At 33.8% G+C, this 10882-nt stretch overlaps 1 long non-coding RNA gene across 1 annotated transcript; it reads right to left on the bottom strand.

The window, feature by feature from the left end:
• Positions 1 to 836: 836 nt before the first annotated feature.
• Positions 837 to 6255, bottom strand: LOC120067864 (uncharacterized). Its single transcript, XR_016525059.1, has 2 exons — positions 5678 to 6255; positions 837 to 1182 (listed from the first exon to the last, which is right to left on the bottom strand). It is a non-coding gene; the product is annotated as an uncharacterized LOC120067864 (long non-coding RNA).
• Between the last annotated feature and the right edge of the window lie 4627 nt (positions 6256 to 10882).

The raw sequence follows: 10882 nt of genomic DNA, 5'->3' as shown, positions 1-10882 counted from the left end.
CCTTTAAAGTTTAGAGACTATTGAACAAACAATTGAAAGTTTAAGAACATAATAAACACTTTTAAAAGTTCAAGGTAGAGACAAACATTAAAAAAACAAAAAAAAAAAACTAACCTTGTAAGATAACCTAAATAATAATAAAAAAAAAGATTAAAAATGTTTTTGCTCCCTAGACTCACGGAATAAACAATTTAGGCCTCATCTAGTAATTATTTAACGCTGTTTAGTAACCAATTTGTTTTTTATTTTTGTTTATGAAAATTAAGCCTATGGACACTTGGTTAAGCCAAATTTTGAAATTTAAACAAAGTAGCCTTTAAAAATTTGTTTTTTTTAGAATTTGCTAAGAATTCAAACATTGTACTAAAAAAAAGATGCAAATAATTGTAAGAAATTGAGAGAAAATAGTCTTAATTTTTTGAAAAATAAAAAATAAAAAATGAATGATTACCAAACGGACCTTAGTTAATGAACTTTAGTTTGAAATGAGTTCATGTGTTTTCAACTGTGTAACAAATAGTTTCACAATTTAGTCCTTACAGTTTAAAATTTGTGACAATTTAGTATATAAAATGAAAAATATTACTAAAATGTAATGAAATGTCTTACACATATGTTGATTGAGAAATTGCTTGGGGTTCAAATGTGTTTATAAACCTATAAAAATTAAGTCATCATATAATTTTAAAAAATAATACTTCTAAAATTGTTACCAAATTTAAAATATCGCGCACCTGAAAAAAATTACATATGATTGGCTACAAACAGTTGCACATTATATAAGATTACAGACTTTGTATACAATAAAAGTTGCCAAGCGCAGTACTAAACCAGAATTGAAAGAATAGAAGCTCCAAGGCGTATAGATGATTAGATAAACAAGAGCTACAATATCAAACAAATTGAACCTATAGACATAAGAATTTGATGATAGACATTCGAATCACGCTTCCACTAAGTATTGTCCTTACTCACTAAGTATTGTCCTAAAAGTAATTATTCATTTTGTATAGATTGCAAGTAAACTACAACTATCATCTCAGTAAGATGCAACTTCAAAACTAATCGGATATGACAACTATTAGATACTTGTTCTCAATTTAAGTCAAGATTATGTTAACTAATGTGAGCCAAAATCTGGAGTCTCCAATTAGTTGTTGTTGTCCCTCAAACAGAAAACAGCTGAAAATCAGTTAGAACAGATTTTAGCTTCTTGTAAACTCTCTTGAATATTATATATAGCTCTGTATGTAAAGAAAATAGAGAGAGTGATTTTGTAAAAGGAGAGTCATAGAAACTCATCTCTTTTTTGAAGAATAAAAATTACTCTGATGAGCTTCATCAGTGGATGTAGGTGAAAACTGAATCACTATACATTTTCTTGTTCCTCTTCTTCTACTCTACTCATTTCTATTTTTGCATGCTCGATTCACCATGGATTTGACCATCAAAATCCATCAGAAAACGAGGTTTACAAAAGAAGAATGAGGAGGATGAAGAGGGGTTCTGAAAACGGAGAGAAATTGGGAGAGAAGTGAGAGAGCTCTTATGTCACTTCTGTAATCTTTTACAGATAGCATAGAGTTTTTTCACCACATCATGAAGAGAGGAAACGTGGCACAATGCCCATCATTCATTTAACTTTTCTTTTAGACTGAGCTGATGGAATGGGCTTTCTTTAGGTAAGAAAACATTAAAGGCCCATTTTATTAACAACTAGTATCAGAGCTTTGGTTAAAGTACCAAAGAAACTCCAAGAAAGTTGCAAGAAACGCTCCAAGAACCTGTCAAAGAACCTGTGATTCATCAAGACTCATTCAAGAAGTGATGGCTTCGACAAGGTATGGAATAGTGAAATTTAATGGTTCAAACAATTTTTCATTGTGGTCCAAGAAAATTAAGGTCGTTCTCACAGCACAAAAGGCTTTGAAAGCCTTGGAAGATTCTAAAATGTTGCCTGATACACTGACAGATGAACAGAAACAAGAAATGGAAGATACAACCTTCACAACACTTATTCTAAATATCAGTGTTACGGTGTTAAGACAAGTGATCAATGAATCAATAGCTTATGGTGTCCGGGAGAAATTAAAGCTACTCTATGACAAGGACCTACCTAATAAGATCTACGTTCGTGAGAAACTGTTTTCTTTTAAGATGAACCCGTCAAAGTCTCTTGATGAAAACCTAGATGAATTCCAGAAACTGACTAATAGTTTGAATTAGGGAGAGGAAAAATTTGAGGCAGAAAGTGAGGCTACAATCCTCATTAACTCAATACATGAAGTTTATGAAGAAGTGAAGTCAGCTTTGAAATATGGCAGAGGCAGTGTGATAGTGGACTCTGTGATTAATGCTCTAAGGTGTAAGGAACTTGAGCTAAAAATAAAGAACAAGGTTGGAGGAGCTGAGTCTCTCTACACAAAAGGGAAGAATTTCAGTAGAGGGAGTTGTTTTGACAAAAATCACAAGAACCATCAGGACAAACCTCCTTCGAAGTGCTTCATTTGCCACAAGGAGGGGCACTTCAAGAGGAAATTTCCTGAAAAGGGAAAACCCTATAGAAGAAACTCAAGAAGGCATAGAGATAGTGGCAAAAATTACAGAAACAGAGACTATGAAAGAAATGACAACAAAAGGCCAAGAGATTATGGTAGAGGTAATGTTTCAGTGGGTAAAAATTCCTATGAATACATTGAAATCCTAACAGCAACTCATTTGAAACCCATGGGATATAAGACTGAAGAAAAGGGAGACTAGGTCATGGACTCAAGGTGTACCTATCATATGACTTCCAAAAGAGAATAGTTTGTGAGTTACAAATCATGGGAAGGAGGCTTAGTCTACACAGGAGATGATCATGATTGCAAAGTTGTGGGAATTGGCTCATTATGCCTAAAATTAGAAGACAACAGAGAAATATTTCTAAGGGAGGTAAGACATGTATCTAAACTTAGAAGGAACCTAATCTCTCTGGGAATGCTAGATAAGACTGTTACTATACTGGTAACAAAGAAAATATACATGTGAAGAGAGCTGGAAAGACAATTCTACTTGAAGTGAGGATAAATGGCTTATACTACTTAAAAAATGTGTATTTTTCTAATGCTGCTTTAGTATCCCAAGATAGCAAGATAGAAGGCTTTGAACTATGGCATAAGAGACTCTCACACATCAGTAAACAAGGCTTGAATGAACTAACAAAACAAGGGTTGATTCAACCTAAAGGCTTAAAGAGGCTAAGCTTTTGTGAGCATTGTGTCTATAGCAAAGCTAAGAAACTCAAATTCACAAAAGGGATCCATATCAAAGGATAAACTTTGTTATATACATACTGACTTATGGAGACCAGCTGGAACTCCTTCATAGAGTGACTCAAGACACAGAACAGTCACCTACATTTCCCAGCAAAATGGGGTAGCTGAAAGGATGAACATAACTCTTATGGAGAGGGTAAGGTGTATGTTATCAAAAGCTAATCTCAAAGAAGTATTTTGGGCAGAAGCCTTAGCAACAACCACCTACACTATTAACAGAAGCCCCTGTACTTCTATGGACATGAAAACACTTGAAGAAATGTGGACAGGTGTACCTCAAGATCTATCAAAGCTAAAAGCCTTTGGGTGCACAACATATGTACATATAAGTTAGAGAAAACTTCAACCTAGGGCCCTAAAGTGCATGTTTATAGGGTAGCCTCAGGGAACTAAAGGCTATAAGCTCTGGAACTTCAGTTCTAATCAGAGTATTGTGAATAGAGATAGTTCTCAGAGAAGATGAATATTTTCAGTATCAAATAAAGGCAAACAACCAACTGAAGGAATTTTAAATGAGAACCCTACTACCTTCAAGGTGGAGCTCCTACCTAGAACTAAAAAGACATCATCAGAGAATGATGTTCAGAACCCCCAAGCTTTTGAAACAGAAGTAAGTGAACAAACAGCTCAAGACCAAGCCACCTAGTCTGAGAACCTAGCTGATTATACTCTGACTAGAGACAGAAGAAGAAGAGAGATCAGGCCCCCTACCAGATACTCAAATATTGATTATGTATCAGATTTTGCTAACATTGCAAAAAGCCCACTTGATGAAGAACCTCAGAGCTTTGAAGAAGCTATGACAAGCAAAGAACGGAATAAGTGGCAGCAAGCCATGGAGGCTGAAATGAATTCTTTAAGAAAGAACAACACTTGGGACCTAATGACTCTACCTCCAAACAAAAATCCATCCCCTACAAATGGATTTTGAAAAGAAAACTTGTTGATAATAGCTCAGAGAGGATAAAATTCAAAGGCAAGCTAGTTTCCAAGGGTTTTAGACAGAAAGAAGGACTGGACTACACTGAAATTTTCTCACTAGTAATCAAACATAGTTCTTTCAGATTGCTACTTGCAATAGTGGCCTGTGAGAACTATGAACTTGAACAGATGGATATGACTACAACTTTCTTATATGGAAAGTTAGATGAAGAAATTTATATGAATCAACCTATGGGTTTTGAACTGGCAGGTGAAGAAAAATTAGTCTGCAAATTAAATAGGTTCTTGTATGGCCTCAAACAAGCTCCTAGATGCTGGTGTAAATGGTTTGATGACAATATGAACAAGGTCAACTTCACCAAAAGTCAATATGATGCTTGTGTGCTCTTTAGAAAAGCTAAAGATGGAAGCCTGATCTATCTAATACTCTATGTAGATGATACGCTTATTGCAGGGAGAGATATTGGAAAAGTAAATCAGATTAAAGAACAACTAAGTTCTGAATTTGAGATGAAAGACCTAGGACCAACTAAAAGAATTCTAGCATGATTATTGAGAGAAGAAGACCTCAAGGAGAACTCTTTGTCTCGCAAAGTGACTATACTAAAAGAGTCCTAACTAAGTTCAACATATTGAATGCTAAGTTAATTGGCACACCCCTGGCACAACACATTAAGCTATCAGTTAAAGACTCACCTAAACTTGAAGAAGACACTTAAAAAATGAACAAAGTTCCCTACTCAAGTGCAACAGGCAGTTTAATGTATTTGATGGTCTGTACAAGACTAGATTTAGCTCACAGCTCAAGTTTGATCAGTAGATATATGAGCAATCCTGGGAAAGCCCATTGGGAAGCAAGTAAATGGGTCTTGCGTTACCTAATTGGACGTATGAATCGAGGTCTATTCTATAAGTTCCCTAACTCTACTAAGGTAATACTCAAAGTCTATGTGGACTCAGATTTTGCAGGTGACCTAGATAGAAGAAGGTCTATTCTAGGGTTTAGCTTTCTATTTGGAGCTAATGTGATCAGTTAGAAGTCAAGTTTGCAATCAGTTGTTGCCCTTTCAACCACTGAAGTGGAGTATATAACCACCTCAGAGGCTGTTAAAGAAGCTCTATGGCTACAGAGGTTAGCTACTAAACTAGGCTATGAACAACCACAAGTAGAACTACTCTGCGACAACCAAAGTGTTATTCATCTAACTAAGAATCAGGAATTTCACGATAGATCCAAGCACATAGACGTAAAATTATATTTTTTAAGAGACATAATCGAAAAAGGCACAGTCGCAGTAACAAATGTTAGCTCAGAAGAAAATGCAGCAAATATTTTAACCAAGCTAGTAACAAAAGCTATGTTCGAACACTATTTAAATCTACTCAATGTAGTAGATCAAGCAGGAAAATAAAATTACTTGAAGAAGATGAAGCATCAGAGACCATTTTATCTCAAGGTGAAGATCTGTAACTGATGTGAGCCAAAGTCTGGAGCCTCCAATTAGTTGTTGTTGTCCCTGAAACAGAAAACAGTTGAAAATCAGTTAGAACATATTTTTAGCTTCTTGTAAACTCTCTTGAATATTATATATAGCTCTGTATGTAAAGAAAATAGAGAGTGAGTGATTTTGTAAAAGGAGAGTCATAGAAACTTATCTCTTCTTTGAAGAATAAAAATTACTCTGATGAGCTTCAACAGTGGATGTAGGTGAAAACCGAACCACTATACATTATCTTGTTCCTATTTTTGTACTCTACTCATTTCTATTTTTGAATGCTCGATTCACCATGGATATGAGCTTCGAAATCCTTCAGAAAACCAAGTTTACAAAAGAAGAATGAAGAGGATGAAGATGGTTTCTGAAAACGAAGAAGAGAAAGTGGGAGAGAAGTGATAGAGCTCTTATGTCACTTCTGTAATCTTTTACAAATAACATAGAGTTTTTTCATCACATCATGAAGAGAGGAAACGTGGCACAATGTCCATCATTCATTTAACTTTTCTTTTGGACCGGGCTGATGGAATGGGCTCTCTTCAGGTAAGAAGACATTAAGGGCCCATTTTATTAACAGATCAAAAGAAGAAAAAAAAAAAGAGAGGAGATGAGAATTCTTCATAAACTGGAATGAGATACTTCAAATGAAGAAATAAACTATTATTCATATGTTAGAAACTTAGTAACTCTAATAATAATAATAATAATAATAATAAATAAACTATGGCAACATATATCAAATTTAACACGATTGGACAATTACTTTGAAATTCAAACACAACTCATCGAATGGAAGTAACTGCATTAAACATCATATCTTTCAATTCAATTTGAATGTTTCTTTTATATTAAATACAAATTAGATGTAAGAAACAAATTTAATTTACCTATATCAAGTTCATCTTTTTTTTTTTTTTACTTCTTTCACAAAATTGTGATAATATTCAACCATTCCGATGCTTGTTCAATCTCTATATTTGTTAGAAAGAATTAGTAGAACTTTTAAATGGAATATAAATCCACATCACTGTTTCCATATATTTTAGGCTGCGATATCGATTGGGGATCCGATTCAGGTTATTGAAACTCTGGGTATTGGGCATTGACTATGATTAACCTTTTTAGATTTACATTGAAAGAAACGAAAAGGTCCAAACCACTTAAGATAAAGGAGATAAGAAGAGAAGAAACTTGTCCATCTAAACTTTTGGCATTTTATTTATTTTTTTAAAAAAAGGAAACAACCAACAACAAGATTACTGAGAAATGAGAGATGATTAGAAGAAACCATACACATCAAGGAAGCCAACGAATGGGCCAAAACGTTGTCAAATGATGAGCATGATTAAAGGAAACATTGTCCAACTCTTGTGGATAAAACTTAACCTCAATAATAAAAAAAGAAGACTTATATGAGATCCATAGAACCACCATTCAACAAATAACAACTAAAATCATTATAAAAAATATAGATGAAATAAAATTAATTTTTAAAAACAAAATGGTTAGCAAATGGAGTGGTCTAAATAATACGAATAACAAAAAAGTGATGTCTTATTTGGCCGACACATGTTGGATTGCCTCATCTCTCATCCTCACGCGCTTTTCTAAGTAGTTTGAGTCCATAATGACGGGTTGTACATATATTGATAAAGATAATAATAAAAAGGCATGTACAAATAGTCATCACTTCAAGAACCTTAAAGTCGTTATGTTTTTCTATAAACTTAAGACCAGCGAGACAGATCCAACCCAAGTAGTCTGGAAGCACCCAACACAATCCAAATGGCTTTAGTTTATTTTGTGCCTATACTTTTAAAATGTTCATTTCTATAAATTTTATTCATTTTGGTTATATACTTTGGAAAATATTCATTTTGGTCCATATACTTTTAAAGATTGATCATTTTGATCCCTTAAAAACCAAAATGAAGAGACCAAAATAGTCACTATTTAAATATAAGGACCAAAATGAACATTTAAGTACAATTTCCTCCCTTCTCTTGGACCATTTTTCCCATGGTCTTCGAGTACTCCTTTGACGCTCACGTGACTATAGTAATTTCGATTTTACTCTTTAAATTTGATTCTTTTGAACTCATGACTATTGGTCTAGAATGACCAATAACTCATATCAAATTGATTTGATTCTCTCCAAGAAAGTTTTAGATATTATATCTAACATATTGTTGAGATTATGTCCTAAAAATCGTGGCTTGTAAACATTAAACTTATTCTGAAAATTCAATAAGTTGTTATAAAATATATTAATTTCTTATTTTGTTTTAGAAATAAATTCAATAAACTAAAAGATCCATGACTATTACATGAGTACTTAAACTTTATGTAGAGACATAAAAGTGGACCAAATTTAAGTAAATAGTCAAAATGATCTATAGTATATGAATAAGGTTGGGTGCCTTATTTGGGTACCACTATCGGATGTGGCCCACTCTGTAGTTGTTACAAGGAGTTGTAAAGTGCTACAGACGAAGTGATCCTAATTCGTACATGTCATGACATGAGGAGTGGGGGCATCCTGTGCAATGAGTTTTCATAAGATCGAACTACGAATTAAGTCACTCTTACTTTATAACGTTGTTTACCGATTAAAACTCTATTTCAAAATGATGACTTAGGTAACTCGACCTTAATCCTGAGCTAACTATGAACTCCTATTTATTCGGGATTATCCTTAGATTTGCATAGGTAAGGGTTGGCTCAACAGAACTGGCTCAATAATCCTCCCATTTCAGGGGTAAGACCGAGTAGATAGCTGGGGACATAGGGTGCAAGATGGAATTCACTTCTACTAGCTTTCAGGGATAGTAGAGAGGTTGTTCCCTTAAGTACTGACTCTGGATCTTGAACAAAGGGCCCTACCTTCTCATTGGCCCGAGAGAGACTCGGTTTGATGATTGGATCACAAACCAATTGTTCATAAGAGGATCAGTGGTACTTAAGGAACAAGAGGTAATTTCAGGGGTAAAACAACCTTTAGATCCAACCGTTATTATGAACAACCTGTTGAGGGTTAACTTACTAATCATGGTTATATCGAGTATACACAATATATTTACTATATGGGGAGTGCAACTTTGGGCTTTAGTGGAGTGACCTAGTAGTTAACGAATGGGGGTTAACTCGGCACAAAGAGTTTGGCCAATTAATCTCGAATCGCTAGAGCCCATGATCTGTACGAGGTCCGCCTACTAGCTCACCAATTGATTAGCCTTAGAGTAGCTTGATAATTTAATTTGAAATGTTATACTTGGATAAAAACCTAGACTTAGGTTGTTTAATTAGCCGGAACAAACCTGAGTAAAGTTATAACCTAATAAATGTTAGGACACTTTAGTGGGAGTTTAATAACATATATGATATGTCTTGGGTTTTATGTCCTACAACTCTCAGTTTGTAAAATTAAACCTATTCTATTATCAATAAAAGATGTTATTCAACAATTCTTCAATAAAGGTATTGAATCTATTAATTGCATTCATAAAGTCTAAATCCAATGAACTAAGATCCATGGCTATTACATGAATACTTGAACTTTATGCAGAGACATAAAGATGGATCAAGTTCGAGTAAATAGCCAAAACGATCTATAGTACATGATTAAGGTTGGGTACCTTATTCTGGTAACACTATTGGATGCAACCTATTCTGTAGCTGTTACAAGTTGTTATAAAGATACTACAAATGAAGTGATCCAGATTCATTCAATGTTTAAGATACTACAAATAAGTCACTCTTACTTTATAACGTTGTTTACTGTTTAAGACTAACTATTTTGCTTAGATAATTTACGTAACTCGATCTTAATCCTGAGCTAACTATGAACTCCTGTTTATTTGGGATTATCCTTAGATTTTCATAGGTAAGGGTTGCCTCAACAACGCCAGCTCAATAAGCCTCCCATTTCAAGGGTAAGACCAGATAGATAGCTGGAGACATAGGGTGCAAGATGGAATTCACGCCTACCCGATTTAGGGATATGAGAAGGTTATTCTCTTAAGTACTAATCAAGGTCTTGAACAAGAGGCCCCACTCTCTCATTGGCTTGAGAGGGATCCAGTTTAGTGATTGGATCATAAACCAATTGTTCAATAGAGGAACAGTTTGAACTTAAAGAACAAGACATAATATCGATGGTAAAACAACACATTGACCCAGTCGGTATTATGAACAACTTGTGAAGGGTCGACTTATTAGTTATAATTATATCGTGTAGACACAAATATATCTACAGTAAGGAAAGTACAAATATTGAACTATAGTGGCGTGACTCGATAGTTAACGAATACTGAATAATTCGGTCTGAAGAGTTTAGCCTATTAACCTTAATCGTTGGAGCTCATAATCTGTAGGTCCATAAGGTCCCTCTACTAGCTCGTAAAACATGAGTACCTTGAATTATTAAATTGAGTGAATTCTGAATGATATCAATTTGAATTGTTCAAATTGAATTTCAATTTGAAAATGTTCAAATTGAAATTAGGGTTTGAGTTTGAATTAGCTCAAAATCAAATTAGGTTCGCTTAATTATATTCGACATAATTAATGTTTAATTTTTTGAAATTAAACGAAATTGGAGAGTTAATAATATTTAAATATTGATTTAAATATCAATTACATGAATAGGATTCATGTTTAAATTTAGATGTGCGATTAATTTGATATTTGATATTAAATTAATTAATTAATTAAAAATCAAATTAATTTTCCATTTTTATCTCAATTTCAGTAATTGAAATTAAGATTTTTTTTCTAAATTAATTTTGAATTAATTAAAGAAAAAACAAAATCAGAAAAATTGAAAAATGGTGGATTTAGTGGAAACACCCCACGTTTCTTATAGTAGGAGGTGTTTCCTTCTAAATCAACACACGTATCCCACTTAAGCTTCAAGGTTGAGGTGGTTTCTGTATTCTCCAAGATAACCTGCATGTTGAGGATGATAAAAACTTGATCAATTTGACTGATGAAGGGAGGATTGAGCTGGAAAAATAGTTTTCTGCATTTCTTCTTCTTCCTCTTGAAACCCACAAAAACACCTTCAACAAATTCACTCAAATCTAAGTTCCACCACTCAAATTCAAGGCTAAGAATAGTAGAGAAGAT

This window comes from Benincasa hispida, chromosome 12, assembly GCF_027475165.1.
Source record: "Benincasa hispida cultivar pf3 chromosome 12, pf3_genome.v1.1, whole genome shotgun sequence".
Taxonomy (NCBI): Eukaryota; Viridiplantae; Streptophyta; class Magnoliopsida; order Cucurbitales; family Cucurbitaceae; genus Benincasa; species Benincasa hispida.
This window is presented reverse-complemented; position numbering and strand designations above follow the sequence as displayed.